Source organism: Bos indicus x Bos taurus, chromosome 14, assembly GCF_003369695.1.
Source record: "Bos indicus x Bos taurus breed Angus x Brahman F1 hybrid chromosome 14, Bos_hybrid_MaternalHap_v2.0, whole genome shotgun sequence".
Lineage (NCBI taxonomy): Eukaryota > Metazoa > Chordata > Mammalia > Artiodactyla > Bovidae > Bos > Bos indicus x Bos taurus.
The window spans coordinates 31,722,066-31,739,335 of NC_040089.1; the positions used below are offsets into that span (position 1 = coordinate 31,722,066).

The 17,270-nt window shown below is 36.9% G+C and overlaps 1 protein-coding gene and 1 non-coding gene across 2 annotated transcripts in view; one reads left to right on the forward strand and one right to left on the reverse strand.

Annotated features, from left to right (window-relative positions):
• ARFGEF1 (ADP ribosylation factor guanine nucleotide exchange factor 1) overlaps positions 1–17,270 on the reverse strand; it is a 129,047-nt gene that overhangs the window by 103,432 nt on the left and 8,345 nt on the right.
• Positions 15,398–15,468, forward strand: TRNAC-GCA. The gene has a single exon. It is a non-coding gene; the product is annotated as a tRNA-Cys (tRNA).

The window sequence follows — 17,270 nt, forward strand, 5'->3', positions numbered from 1 at the left end:
CTAGCAATAAAGAAACTTCAAGAAGTAACTATAAAAAACTTACAGCTAACACCAAGTTTAATGGTGAAAAATTGAATGCTTTCCCCCAAGATCTGGAACAAGGCAAGAATGGCTACTGTCACCATTTCTATTCAACTTTGTACCAAACATCCCAGTCAAGTCAATAGTACAAGGAAAAGAAAGAAAAGTCACACAAATTGTATAGAAATAGATAAAAATGTTCTTATTCACAAATGACATAATTATCTTAAAAAAAAAAATCCCAAGAAATCTGGAAGAAAAACACTTAGAACTTATAAGTGCATTTATTGTGCAAAGTTTAAACACACACAAAAAAATCAAATTTCTATATACCAACAACTGGAAACCAAAACTGAAGAAACTATACTATTTATAATAGCGCTCCCCAAAATAAAATTCTTAAGTATAAACCTAACAAGTACAGGATGTATACTGAAAGAAATCAAAGAAAAACTAAATAGGAGACGCATCATCGTCATGGATTAGAGAACTCAAAACAGTAAAGGCTGTCAATTCTCTCCAAATTGGTCCACAGATTTAACCCATGGATAATAACAGTCCAGCAGAATTTCCCATACATAGATAAGGGAATGACCTATGTAACTACCTATGAAATAAGGAAAAGCAATGTAACACTGAGAGAATAGATAAAATAATTCTAATAAAGAATAAAGTAGGAGGAAACAGATTTCACTGTAGGACTTTAAAGTCACAATTAAACAATGTGGTACTGAAGAACGGATAGACACAGAGTCCAAAAAAAGAACACAGAAATATAACGAATTGTTTTTTAACAAAAGTGCAAAGGTTTCAATGGAAAAAGGACTATCTTTCCAACAAATGGTGTTGGACTAATAAGACACAAGAAAAGTTAAACTGGACTTTATAAAGATTAAAATCTTTTGTTCTATGAAAAGCACTGTTAAGAAAATGAAAAGGTAGCTACAGAAGACATTTGCAAATCACATATCTGACATAGGATTTGTGTTTGTATATATATATTTAGATATACAGTATATAAGTTTACTTTAAAACTTAAAATTCAATAGTAAGAAAATAACCAAATTTTTAAAAAACTGAGCAAGACTTAAGACATGTCAAAGGGATATATGCATGCCAAATAAATACACAAAAAGATATTCAACATCATTAGCCATTTAAGAAACACAAATGAAAACCACAATGAGATACTGCTACACCCCTATTAAAATAGTTTATAGGGACATCAGCAGGAGTTGGTGAGACTGTGAAACAACTGAACTCCTACTAGACACTGATGGTGGGAACGTAAAATGGCATGGCCACTTCGGAAAACACTTTAAAAGTTTCTTATAAAGTTGAACATATACTTACCATGTGACCCAGCAATCCAACTCCTGGGTGCCTAATCTAAAGAAATGAAAACTTATGTTCAAATAAAAATCTATACACAAATGTTCACAGCAGCTCTAGTCATACTGCCAAAAACTGGGAACAACTAAGATGTTCTTCAGTGGGTGATGGATAAACAAACTGTAGTACAACTATACAGTTAAATATTACTGAGCAATAAAAAGGAACAGACTATTAAAACATCCAACAATCTAGATGAATCTCAAAGATATGCTAAGTGAAAGAAGTAAGTCTCAAAAGCTTGCCTTCACTGTACACAACAGCCTCAAAAAGACAAAACTATAATGATACAGAACTTGGCAGGGATCAGAGATGGTGAGAAAGGTATTATTATAAAGAGATATCAATACAGAAAATTTTGGGGTATTGGAACTGTTCTGTATCTCAGTTTTGACAGAGATTACACAAATCTTTACAGGGATTAAAATTCAATTCATGTAAAAAATTACAAAAAAATTCAATTTTACTCTATGTTAATGAAAAATATAAAATTTAAAATGTTAAATAGGACGTTCAGGCCCATGTTTAAACTTAGTGAATGCTATGAAAGTGCTGCACTCAATATGCCAGCACATTTGGAAAACTCAGCAGTGGCCACAGGACTGGAAAAGGGCAGTTTTCATTCCAATCCCAAAGAAATGCAATGCCAAAGAATGCTCAAACTACCGCACAATTGCACTCATCTCACATACTAGTAAAGTAATGCTCAAAATTCTCCAAGCCAGGCTTCAGCAATACGTGAACCGTGAACTTCCTGATGTTCAAGCTGGTTTTAGAAAAGACAGAGGAACCAGAGATCAAATTGCCAACATCCGCTTGATCATGGAAAAAGCAAGAGAGTTCCAGAAAAATATCTATTTCTGCTTTATTGCCTATGCCAAAGCCTTTGACTGTGTGGATCACAATAAACTGTGGAAAATTCTGAAAGAGATGGGAATACCAGACCACCTGACCTGCCTCTTGAGAAATCTGTATGTAGGTCAGGAAGCAACAGTTAGAACTGGACATGAAACAACAGACTGGTTCCAAATAGGAAAAGGAGTCCATCAAGGCTGTATATTGTCACCCTGCTTATTTAACTTCTATGCAGAGTACATCATGAGAAACGCTGGGCTGGAAGAAGCACAAGCTGGAATCAAGATTGCCAGGAGAAATATCAATAACCTCAGATATGCAGATGACACCACCCTTAAGGCAGAAAGTGAAGAGGAACTAAAAAGCCTCTTGATGAAGGTGAAAGAGGAGAGTGAAAAAGTCGGCTTAAAACTCAACATTCAGAAAACGAAGATCATGGCATCTGATCCCACCACTTCATGGGAAATAGATGGGGAAACAGTGGAAACAGTGTCAGACTTTATTTTTTGGGGATCCAAAATCACTGCAGATGGTGACTGCAGCCATGAAATTAAAAGACGCTTACTCCTTGGAAGAAAAGTTATGACCAACCTCGACAGCATATTGAAAAGCAGAGACATTACTTTGCCAACAGAGGTTCGTCTAGTCAAGGCTATGGTTTTTCCAGAGGTCATGTATGGATGTGAGAGTTGGACTGTGAAGAAAGCTGAGCACCGAAGGATTGACGCTTTTGAACTGTGGTGCTGGAGAAGACTCTTGAGAGTTCCTTGGACTGCAAGGAGATCCAACCAGTCCATTCTGAAGGAGATCAGCCCTGGGATTTCTTTGGAAGGAATGATGCTAAAGCTGAAACTCCAGAACTTTGGCCACCTCATGCAAAGAGTTGACTCACTGGAAAAGACTCTGATACTGGGAGGAAATGGGGGCAGGAGGAGAAGGGGACAACAGAGGATGAGATGGCTGGATGGCATCACTGACTCGATGGACGTGAGTCCGAGTGAACTCCGGGAGTTGGTGATGGACAGGGAGGCCTGGCGTGCTGCGATTCGTGGGGTCACAAAGAGTAGGACACGACTGAGCGACTGAACTGACTGACTGACTGAATCAATTAGTATAGTAAAATTGCAGGATATAAAATTAACACACAGAAATACCTTGCATTCCTATACATGAACAATGAGAAAACAGAGAAATCAAGAAAACAATTCCATTCACCATCGCAATGAAAACAATAAAGTACTGAGGAATAAATCTACCTAACAAAAACAAAAAGACCTATATATGGAAAACTATAAAACACTGATGAAAGAAATCAAAGATGACACAAATAGATGGAGAAACAGACCATGTTTATGGATCAGAAGAATCAATATAGTGAAAATGAGTATACTACCCAAAGCAATCTATAGATTCAGTGCAATCCCTATCAAGCTACCAACGGTATTTTTCACAGAACTAGAACAAATAATTTCACAATTTGTATGGAAATACAAAAAAACCTCGAATAGCCAAAGCAATCTTGAGAAAGAAGAATGGAACTGGAGGAATCAACCTGCCTGACTTCAGGCTATACCACAAAGCTACAGTCATCAAGACAGTATGGTACTAACACAAAGACAGAAACATAGATCAATGGAACAAAATAGAAAGCCCAGATAAATCATGCACCTATGGACACCTTATCTTTGACAAAGGAGGCAAGAATATACAATGGAGAAAAGACAGTCTCTTTAACAAGTGGTGCTGGGAAAACTGGTCAACCACTTGTAAAAGAATGAAAATAGAACACTTTCTAACAAAATATCCAAAAATAAACTCAAAATGGATTAAAGATCTAAATGTAAGACCAGAAACTATAAAACTCCTAGAGGAAAAACATAGGCAAAACACTCTCTGACATAAATCACAGCAGGATCCTCTATGACCCACCTCCCAGAGTAATGGAAATAAAAACAAAAATAAATAAATGGGACCTAATTAAACTTAAAAGCTTTTCCACATATAAGGAAACTATAAGCAAGGTGAAAAGACAGCCTTCAAAATGGGAGAAAATAATAGCAAATGAAGCAACTGACAAAGAATTAATCTCAAAAATATACAAGCTGCTCATGCAGCTCAATACCAGAAAAATAAACGACCCAATCAAAAAATGGGCCAAAGAACTAAATAGACATTTCTCCAAAGAAGACATCCAGATGGCTAACAAACACATGAAAACATGCTCAACATCACTCATTATCAGAGAAATGCAAATCAAACCACAATGTGGTACCATCTCATGATGGTCAGAATGGCTGCTATCAAAAAGTCTACAAACAATAAATGCTGGAGAAAAGGGAACCCTCTTACACTGTTGGTGGAAATGCAAACTGGTACAGCCACTATGGAGAACAGTGTGGAGATTCCTTAAAAAACTGGAAATAGAACAGCCATATGACCCAGCAATTCCACTGCTGGGCACACACACCAAGGAAACCAGAACTGAAAGATACATGTACCCCAATGTTCATTGCAGCACTGTTTATAATAGCTAGGACATGGAAGCAACCTAGATGTCCATCAGCAGATGAATGGATAAGAAAGCTGTGGTACATATACACAATGGAATATTACTTAGCCATTAAAAAGAATACATTTGAATCAGTTCTAATGAGGTGGATGAAACTGGAGCCTATTATACAGAGTGAAGTAAGTCAGAAAGAAAAACACCAATATAGTATACTAACACATATATATGGAATTTAGAAAGATGGTAACGATGATCCTATATGTGAGACAGCAAAAGAAACACAGATGTACAGAACAGTCTTTTGGACTCTGTGGGAGAAGACAGGGTGGGATGATTTGAGAGAATAGCATTGAAACATGTATATTATCATATGTGAAACAGATCACCAGTCCAAGTTTAATACACGAGACAGGGTGCTCAGGGCTGGTGCACTGGGATGACCCTGACGGATAGGATGGGGAGGGAGGGGGGTTCAGGGTGGGGAACAGATGTACAGCCAAGGCTGATTCATGTCAATGTATGGCAAAAACCACCACAATATTATAAAGTAATCAGCCTCCAATTAAAATAGATAAAATTTAAAACAAAGAGTAAGGGGGGAAAAAGACCTACAAAAACAAACTCAAACCAATTAAGAAAATGACAAAAGGAACATACAGATCAATAACTACCTTAACTGAAAATAGATTAAACTCTCCAACCAAAAGACACAGACAGGATGAATGGATACAAAAACAAGACCTATATATATGCTGTCTACAAGAGACTCACCCCAGACCTAGGGGTACATATAGATCGAAAGTGAGGAGATGGAAAAAGATATTCCATAAAGAAGAAAAAGAAAGAAACAGAAATAGAAATATTTATTGAATATTTCTATTCAAGTAGAAATATTTATATCAGACAAAACAGACTTTAAAATGAAGACTGTTACAGGAGACAAGGACAACACCCAATGATCAAGGGATCAATCCAAGAATCTATAACTAACTATATATGTACCCAGCACAGGAGTCCCTCAATATATAGAGCAAATGTTAATAACCATAAATGGGGATTTACAGTAACACAAATAACAGTTGGGGATTTAACATCCCACTTACACCAATAGACAGATCATCCAGACAGAAAATCAATAAGCAAACACAAGCCTTAAAGGACAGATTATGCCAGATAGACTTAACTGATATTTATAGGACATTCCATCCAAAAGCAGCAGAATAGTTTCTTCTCAAGTACACATGGAACATTCTCCAGGACAAATCACATCTTGGGATACAAATCAAACCTCAGTAAATTTAAGAAAAATGAAACCATATCAAGTACTTTTTTCAATCACAATACTATCTGATTAGAAATCAATGCTAGGAAAAAACCTGTAAAAAACACAAACACATGGAGGTTAAACAATGTTACTTAATAACCAATGGATCACTGAAGAAATCAAAGAGGAAATTAAAAAAACACCCACAGACAAAATGACAATGAAAACGCAACAATCCAAAACCTATGGTACACAGCAAAAGCAGTTCTAAGAGTGAAGTTCATAGGAATACAATCCTACCTCGAGAAACAAGAAAAATCTCAAACAAATAACCTATCCCTACACCTAAAGCAATGAGAGAAAGACAAACAAAACCCAAAGTTAGCAAAAAGAAAGAAACCATAAAGAGCAGAAATAAATGAAACAGGAACAAAGAACACACTAGCAAAGATCAATGAAACTAAAAGCTGATTCTTTGAGAAGATAAAATTGGTCAGACTTTTAGCCAGACTCATCAAGAAAAAAGGGAGAGAATTCAAATCAATAAAATTAGAATGAAAAAAGTTATAATGGACACCACAGAAATACAAAGAATCATAAAAGACTACAAGTAACAACATGAAAATAAAATGGACAACCTAGAAGAAACAGATGAATTCTTAAAAAGATATAACCTTTAGCAAGAGTGAACCAGGAAGAAACAGAAAACATGAACAGACCAATCACAAGTATATCGAAATTGAAACAGATTAAGAATTTTTCAACAAACGAAAGTCCAGGACCAGATGACTTTACAGGTGAATTCTATCAAACATTTACAGAAGAGTTAACACCTAGCCTTTTAAACTCTTTCAAAAAATAGCAGAGGAAGGAACACTCCCAAGCTCATTCTACAATACCACCCTGATAACAAATTCAGACAAAGACATCACAAAAAAAGAAAATTACAAGCCAGTATCACTGATGAACATATACTCAAAAAAATGTTAAAAAAAAAAAAAACAAAACTCTCAACAAAATACTAGCAAACACAAATTCACAACACATTTAAAGGACTGTACAGGACCTTCCTGACGGTCCAGTGATTAAAACTCCATGCTTACAATGCAGGGGGCACGGTTTGATCCCCAGCTGAGAAGTTTCACATGTCACATCGCACAGCCAAAGAAAAAAGATCATACATTCTGATCAAGTGGGATCTGTCCCAGGGATGCAAGGATTCTTCAATATAGGCAAAATCAGTTATATACCACATTAACAATTTTTAGAATAAAAATCATATGGTCATCATCTCCATAGACACAGAAAAGGCTTTTGACACCATTTATGATTAAAAAAAAAAACAACAAAAACTAAAAACTCTCCTGAAAGCGGGCTTAGGGGCTTCCCTGGTTGCTCAGACAGTAAAAAATCTACTTGCAATGCAGGAGACCCAGGTTCAATCCCTGGGTTGGGAAGATCCCCTGAAGAAAGAAATGGCAACCCACCCCAGTATTCTTGCCTGGAGAATTCCACGGAGAGAGGAGCCTGGCAGGCACAGTCCATGGGATCTCAAGAGTTGGACACAACTTAGGAACTAAAACACAAACACACACACAAGGACCAAGACAAGGATGTCCACCCTCACCACTTTCATTCAACACAGCTTTGGAGGTCCTAAATCATGGCTATTAGAAAAGAAACAGAAGTAAAAGGAATCCAAATTGGAAAAAAAGAAGTAAAACCTCCAACCACTGTTTGCAGATAACATGATACTATACATTGAAAATCCTAAAGATGCTACCAAAAAACTACTAGAGTTCATCAATGAATCTGGTAGAGTTGTAGGATACAAAATTAATACACAGAAATCTATGCATCCCTATACACTAACAATGAAAGATCAGAGAGAGATTAAGGAAACAATTCCATTTACCATCACATCATAAGGAATAAAATAGCTAGAAATAAATCTACCTAACCAGTCCATTCTAAAGGAGATCAGTCCTGGGTGTTCATTGGAAGGACTGATGTTGAAGCTGAAACTCCAATACTTTGGCCACCTGATGCGAAGAGCTGACTCATTTGAAAAGACCCTGATGCCGGGAGGGATTGAGGGCAGGAGGAGAAGGGGACGACAGAGGATGAGATGGCTGGATGGCATCACCAACTCGATGGACATGAGTTTGAATGAACTCCGGGAGTTGGTGATGGACAGGGAGGCCTGGCGTGCTGCAATTTATGGGGTCTCAAAGAGTCACACAAGACTGAGCGACTGAACTGAAGGAGGCAAAAGACCCGTACTTGAAAAACTATAAGACCACTGATGAAAGAAATCAAAGATGACATACACAGATGGAAAGGGAGACCATGTTCTTGAATTGGAGGAATCAATATTGTGAAAATGACTTTACAACCCAAAGCTATCTATAGATTCAATGCAATTCCTATCAAATTACCAATGGAATTTTAACAGAATTAGAACCAAAAACTTTACATTTTGCATGGAAACACAAAAGACTCTCAATAGTAAAGTGAAGTGAAGTCGCTCAGTCGTGTCTGACTCTTTGCAACCCCATGGACTGCAGCCTACCAGGCTCCTCCGTCCAAGGGATTCTCCAGGCAAGAACACTGGAGTGGGATGCCATTGCCTTCTCCAATGCATGAAGGTGAAAAGTGAAAGTGAAGTCGCTCAGTCATGTCCGACTCTCTGCAACCCCATGGACTGCAGCCTACCAGGCTCCTCCGTCCATGGGATTTTTCGGGCAAGAGTACTGGAGTGGGGTGCCATTACCTTCTCCCTCAATAGTGAAAGCAATCTTGAAAAAGAAGAACAGAGCTAGAGCAATCTGGTTCCCTGCCTTCATACTATACTACTAATGTAATCAAAACAATATGATACTGGCACAAAAACAGAAATATAGATCAATGGAAAAAGACTGAAACTCCAGAGATAACCCATGCACCTGTGGCCACCTAATCAGTGACAAAGTAGGCAAGAATATACAATGGAGAAAAGACCGTCTCTTCAATAACTGGTGCTGGGAAAACTGGACAGCTACATGTAAAAGAATGAAATTAGAATACTCCCTAACACCATATACAAAAATAAAATCAAAATGGATTAAAAACCTATCTGTAAAGCTAGATACTATACAATTCTTAGAGGAAAACATAGGCAGAATACTCTTTGACATAAATTGCAGTAAGATCTTTTCTGATCCATCTCCTAGAATAATGTTTAAATAAAAACAAATAGGACCTAATTAAATTGAAAAGCTTTTGCACAGCAAAGTAAATCATAAACAAAAAGACAACCAACACTGCAAACGAAGAGATGGACAAGGGTTTGATCTCCAAAGTATATAAACAACTCATGCAGCTCAATATTAAAAAAAAAAAAGCAACCCAATCAAAACACAGGCGTTAAGATCTAAACAGACATTTCTACAAAGATAACATCAGTTCAGTTCAGTTCAGTCACTCAGTCGTGTCTGACTCTTTTCGACCCCATGAATCGCAGCACACCAGGCCTCCCTGTCCATCACCAACTCCCGGAGTTCAACCAGACTCACGTCCATCGAGTCAGTGATGCCATCCAGCCATCTCATCCTCTGTTGTCCCCTTCTCCTCCTGACCCCAATCCCTCTCAGCATCAGAGTCTTTTCCAATGAGTCAACTCTTCGCATGAGGTGGCCAAAGTTCTGGAGTTTCAGCTTTAGCATCATTCCTTCCAAAGAAATCCCAGGGCAGTCCAAGGGACTCTCAAGAGTCTTCTCCAACACCACAGTTCAAAAGCATCAATTCTTCGAGGCTCAGCCTTCTTCACAGTCCAACTCTCAAATCCATACATGACCACAGGAAAAACCATAGCCTTGACTAGACGAACCTTTGTTGGCAAAGTAATGTCTCTGCTTTTGAATATGCTATCTAGATTGGTCATAACTTTCCTTCCAAGAAGTAAGCGTCTTTTAATTTCATGGCTGCAGTCACCATCTGCAGTGATTTTGGAGCCCCCCAAAATAAAGTCTGACACTGTTTCCACTGTTTCCCCATCTATTTCCCATGAAGTGATGGGACAGGATGCCATCAGAGAGACGGCCAAAAAGCACATTAAAAGATGCTCAACATCACTAATTATCAGAGAAATGCAAATCAAAACTAGAACAAGGTATCATTTCACATCAGTCAGAATGGTCATCATGAAAAAAGGGAACCCTCCTACATTGGTGGGAATGTAAATTTGTACCGCCACTATGAAGAACAGTATGGAGGTTCCTTAAAAAACTAAAAAGAGCTACGATATGATACAGCCATCCCACTCCAGGGTATATATCCAGAGAAAACCATAATTCAAAAAGATATATGCACCCCAGTGTTCATGGCAGCACTATTTACAATAGCCAAGACATGGAAGCAACTTAAATGTCCATCAAGAGAGGAACAGATAAAAAAGATGTGCTACACATACACAGTGGAATATTACTTAGCCATTAAAAAAGAATGAAATAATGCCATTTTCAGCAACATGGATGGACCTAGAGACCATCATACTGAGTGAAGTCAGTCAGAGAAAAATATCATATGATATCACTTTAACACACAGAATCTAAAAGAATGGTACAAACGAACCTATTTACAAAACAGAAATAGAGTCACATATATAGAAAACAAATTTATGATTACAGTGCACAGAGGAAAGGAGAGGGATAAACTGGGATTGACATATACACACTATTATATAACATAGATATAACTAATAAGGATCTACTGTAGAGCATAGAGAACTCTACTCAGTATTCTATAATGACCTATACAGGAAAGGAATCTTAAAAAGTGGATACATGTATAACTGATTCACTTTGCTCTAAAGAAATCAACACAAGATTGCAAATAAAAGACAGTTCAAGACAAAAATGTTAAATCACAAAGATGAATCAATCTGTACATCTATCTTCACAACATGCATCATTATTTTCTAACCATTTTTTAGAAGTAGAATTTAAGATAAAAGGAATGAGACGAGTGGAGATGAAGGAGATAGGAGGAGAGGAAAAAAGAAACAGGGAAAATAAAGAGGTGGAGTAAGACCGATTAAAAAAAAAAAAAGTAAAACAGTGTATCTGAATATATTAGCAGAGCTGCTATTCTATCATTTTCAGCACATTTCTATTATTCAGGTTTACCTAGGGTGAAACTTGTAATCTTAACTAAACACTTACAATTGCTTCTTTGAAAGCTTATTATCTCTGCCTAGAAATTCACAGGATATTTTTTTTCCTCTTTAATTTTAAATAATACTGCTAGACTGAAACTTGTAAGAGTCTCTTTATATTGAGTTTTCTTCTTCCTGGGATACGGCAGTTTTCATACATAGGTGTTTCTTGGTGAAGTTTTATTATGTCTTTGATTATTCTTCTGTTTGTAATTTCCAATTTTTAATTTTCTTGTTCTGTGTTTAGGAAACTATTCACGTGGAATAGTTTTGGTTTTTGTCCTCCATACCTGTGCTCTTTTCTCTCATTCTTTTAGTTTCATTCATTCCTCCTGAGTCTAGTAAGACTACTATCAATACGGTTCTCCACAACATAGTAAATTTTCCTCCATTTCTACAAGTTAGTGGTCATTTGGAAGGTCACATCAAAGGTTGCTAACCAGATGTCAGATTACTCACTGATTCTCTTTAAATTGTTTCAACTGCTTTAAAATATGTCTTTATGAATCTAAGAATGTTTTCATACATCAATGCTGATAAGAGACTCTGAAGGTTTGAGAAGGAGAAAAGAGAATCAGGTAGGAAATAAACATAAAAGGAATGGTTCCCATAAAACGAACTGAAATACTGTGATTTTTTTTAATGAAAAGTTTAGGATAAAAACTAATTAAAAAAAAATGGAAAAACTGAGGAAAAGCAAACATTCTTGACATTTAATTTCCAAACTCAAAGATTTTTGTTTTTTTAATCCATCTTCTGGAAAGCCAAATTATTAACTGTGACTACCCTAGACAATCGGAGAAGGCAATGGCACCCCACTCCAGTACTCTTGCCTGAAAAATCCCATGGACGGAGGAGCCTGGTAGGCTGCAGTCCATGGGGTCGCTAGGAGTCGGACACAACTGAGCGACTTCACTTTCACTTTTCACTTTCATCCATTGGAGAAGGAAATGGCAACCCACTCAGTGTTCTTGCCTGGAGAATCCCAGGGACGGGGAAGCCTGTTGGGCTGCCGTCTATGGGGTCGCACAGAGTCGGACACGACTGAAGTGACTTAGCATAGCATAGCATATCCTAGACAATGTATTTGGGGACATTAACTTACTGAATCAACAAAATATACATTAAGAAGCTTTGGTCAAGCAAACTAGTGAGAGAGAACTTTATGACACAGAACAGCAGGAGGCATACATAAATGGCAAAAATCAAAGCTCCTGCTTGTTATAAATGAACAATTATACACCCTTAAGAAATGTTAAAAATAAAAAACTTCAGTAAGACCAAATTAATAGAAACCAAGTGTAGAAGCATTTAAAAAAGATATTCAATTTGACATAAAATCCTAAACTGTTCAGGAAATATTCATGGATATAATTTTAACTTAGTAATAAAACAGAAAAAGACTAATCTTTCCTAAAGACATTTTTCATTCAAAACAAGTAAAAACAAACAGAATTATAAGCGTTATGATTTGAATGCCAAACTTTATTATAAGGAACCAGATTGCAGCATACTGATCACCTAATCAAGCGTGCTTTTTGAAATGTACAAGAAAGTTTAAAAAACAACAAAAAAAATCTTTGCTTTGACTATTTCAAAAGGAAAACAACTCAATGAAGATATGACCACATAAAAAAGCTTTGGCTCTGGCATGTTCATTGACTTTGTAAGGAAGCATATGCTGCACACTGGGGCTTCCCAGGCGGCAGGTACAGTGGTAAAGATCTGCCTGCCAATGCAAGGGATGCAAGAGACGCAGGTCTGATCCCTGAGGTGGGAAGATCCCTGGAGTAGGAATTGGCAACCCACTCCAGTATTCCTGCCAAGCAAGCACATGTGTGTGTGTGTGTTGCTACACATTACTAACAAAAGTACCTTTCTTTCTAATCTGCCATTCAAGACTTTCCCAATAGCCATAAAAATGAGAGTTGAGATGGAAACAGAGAATAAAATACTTTTTCACTTCATATATCCAAACACAAAGATTCATCACTGCTTTTAGGAAAAAAGTACATTCTGATAATGTAAGTTCACCTTCTGTCCATGTCTCTCCTGGAAAAATAATCTGCAGACACAGTATTTACTATAAAACTTCTGTTCTCTAATCATTATAAAATACCCATTGTGGGAAAAGAAAATTTAAAAATACCCATTCTGGAACTGGTATACACTTTAAAAGCTTAATTATTAACAAGTGCTAACTTAATTATTAACTGGTATCAAACATATTACATCTTATTTCTGTTCTATTAATAGGTTGGTGCAAAAGTAATTGTGGTTTTGGACCATGAATTTTAAATCATTATACCTCATTATAACTAGGCTCAAACACATCTTTATCAATCAAAATAGGAACAATTACAATCAACACATTTTTGCCAATGAGAAATGTTTATTTCTGTAGCATGAAAATCTGTGCTTTAGGATTTGACGAACTCTTGGAAAACCTTTCCTGCATCCTGCTGGTTGTGGAAGCATTTTCTCTGCAAAAAGTTGTTGAGATGCTTGAAGAAGTGGTAGTCAGTTGGCAAGAGGTCAGGTGAATATGGCAGATGAGGCAAAACTTCACAGTCCAACTCATTCAGCTTCTGAAGCACTGGTTGTGCAAGGTGCAGCAGGGCACTGTCGTGGAGAATTGGGCCCATTCTGCTGACCAATGCCGGCTGCTAAATCACTGCAGTTTTTGGTGCAGCTCATCGATTTGCTGAGCATGCTTCTCAGATGTAATGGTTTCGCTGGGATTCAGCAAGTTGTAGTGGATCAGACAAGCAGCAGACCACCAAAGTGACCATGACTTTTTTTTTTGGTTCAAGTTTGGCTTTGGGAAGTGCTTTGGAGTGTCTTCTCAGACCAACCAGTTGTCGCCGGTTGTCATATAAAATCCACTTTCCAGTGAACATCACAATCGGATTGAAAAATGGTTCATTGTTGTTGCATAGGATAACAGAAGACAACACTTCAAAGTGATAATTTTTTTGATTTGCAGTCAGCTAATGAGGTACCCACTCATCGAGCTTTATCACCTTTTCAGTTTTCTTCAAATGCCAAACAACTGTAGAATGGGCAACCTTGAGTTCTTCGGGAACTTCTCATGTGGTCGTTAAGAGGATCAGCTTTGATGATGGCTCTCAATTGGTCGTTGTCAACTTCTGATGGCCAGGCATTGTGCTCCTCATCTTCAAGGCTCTCATCTCCTTTGCAAAACATCTTGAACCACCACTGCACTGTATCTTTGTTAGCAGTAACTGGGCCAATGCACCACTGCTTTACTACCCATTTTGAACTCAAGAAAATTGCTTGAATTTGCTTTTCGTCTAGCATCATTTCCATAGTTTAAAATAAATATAGGATAAACATCAAGTAATAAGTCATTAGCAAAAAACAAAGGGAGAAATGCACATTAAAATGATGTATAACATAACCACATTTAAGAATGCATTCCAATATCAAACGGCAAATTTCAACAATGCAAAAACGTAATAACGTTTGCACCAACCTAATACTAGACGATGCATGTGTTCCATCTCCATTTCTAAAGATACAAACAAGCACATTAGAAATCACAATTAAGCTTTTGCTTAGTACTGCATTAAATACATTCTCAATTATGTAAGAATTAACACTTAGAGACTAGAAGCATGAGGACCCAATAAAATAGATGAAACAAAATAACCAACTTATTACCAAGTGTAATTACACTTTTTATCTGATACACAAGAATAAGGTAAGAAATGCTGATTAAGTATTATGTTAGTAAGTCACTGCTACTGCTGCTAAGTTGCTTCAGTCGTGTCCGACTCTGTGCAACCCCATAGACGGTAGCCCATCAGGCTCCCCCACCCCTGGGATTCTCCAGGCAAGAACACTGGAGTGGGTTGCCATTTCCTTCTCCAATGCATGAAAGTGAAAAGTGAAAGTGAAGTCCCTCAGTCGTGTCCAACTCTTAGTGACCCCATGGACTGCAGCCCACCAGGCTCCTCCATCCATGTGATTTTCCAGGCAAGAGTACTGGAGTGGCATGCCATTGCCTAAGAGAATATAAAGAAAATATTAAAGAATAAAGAAAATCCTAAAATTATTTGGGGAAGAAAATCAAATGTTATTAAAAAAGTTAAGGGGCAATGAGGACTAGTCAATCATATTTGATACAATTTAAACAGCTTCCCTGGTGGCTAAACGGTAAAGCATCTGCCTGCAACGCAGGAGACCCAGGTTCGATTCCTGGGTTGGGAAAATCCCCTGGAGAAGGAAATGGCAATCCATTCCAGCACTCTTGCCTGGAAAATCCCATGGACGGAGGAGCCTGATAGGCTACAGTCCACGGGGTCACAAAGAGTCGGACACGACTGAGCGACTTCACTTTCACTAAGCACTAAACAGAAATACTTGAATAAGATGTCATAAAATGCTTTTCTAACTTAGTAATTGCTTTTCAATACCTGATTATCAATTCTGAGACAAGGTAAACTTATTAAATATAAAACTCATTATATCCTAATAAATACCAAGGAAAAAAGTATGAAAAAATAAAATTTACAGAAAACAAAATTATACTTATTCTGACTATAAAAAGGCAGTTTTTATGTCTTTAATTCCTACTTTTAGAACAAAAAAAAGTGCAAACAATGAAAAAGAATGTTTACAGTAAAAACGGATCAAAACCAATAATCTAAAGAGGATGAATACCCTGACTTATTTTCCTCATACTGTGCTGTATGTACAGTTATACCCAGCACAACTGTATTTATGATAACTTTGCCTAAAGAACGAGAACCATAAGTGACCACACTCTAATGACCCAGTGAGCTCCATCTTAATGTTTAGGTAATTCTGCATACATAACAAAATGCTCAAAGAATTTTGCAGGGATTAATAAAAGAAAAATCTGTGAAGCAAATTTTATATGTAAATACTCCCAAAGTCAAAAACATTTAAATAAATGACACCTTATTAAAATGCTAGGTAGGAAGAAACAGATACAGCATATGAAATATGAGACTATACAACCAAAAATTATGACAATTACACAATAATTACATTTGTGTACTTATAAAAGAAGCCACTGAGACTTACACTGAGAAATACAACCAGTTATTTTTAGGTTGTCTTATTTGTAATTTGCCATAAGATGACATTTCAATAAGATCTTGTTTTCAATTCTTAAAATGATCTGAAATGCTATGAACATTAAGAAAGAAAGCACATGAGAGTAGTGTATTTTTACAAGTTAGGACTACAGGTACAATGAAAGCTAGCCTGGCCAGAGTCCTTGGGAGTCAGAGCACAGCTGAATTTTTCAAAGAGTTCAAATAAAAATCTTACTTTAAAATTTTGGTAAAAATCTTCAAAAGACACAGAAATGCACAAGAATCTGCCTGATTTTCTAGGTAGAACATACAATAAAATGATTTTTTGCATGATGGACTCAGGGACGCCATTATGAGCACACAGTACATAAACACCCTCAAGACTCACTGAAATGTACAGAGCAGTATTTTCTTCTGTTGCTGTTGGCTGACTGTTTCTCTGTCTTTTATGTATTTTGTTCTTTCTCTTTTCTTAGCATGCCTTTCTTTCTGTGATTGCTCTCTTATCTCATTTTTTAATCTGTTACTTGTAAACAGTTCCATGACTTAGGGCACAGTTCAGGACGGCCACATTAAGCCAAAAGTACATTCCAACTGTACTAAACACAGCTCTAAACCTCAGTTTCTTCCTCTGCAAAACGCAGAGAATAATAGCACCAGAGCGCATAGGATTGTTCTGACAACTAACTGAGATACAGCTAATGAAGTACTTAATTGGCAAAGAACTTGGAATATAGTAAACATTCAATAAATGTCAGCTATTTCTTTTCCTATTATCACCTCAAGTTAAATAGCTCAACTTTTGGAAGAATTTATCTGTTCATGTGTATGTATACAAAGTCTGGGGGAAAAAATGCCTCAAAAAGCTAACACTGTTTAAATGAAATAACTTCATATTAACTAGGATGGCTAAAATAAAAAACACAGAAGATAAAAAATATTAACTGG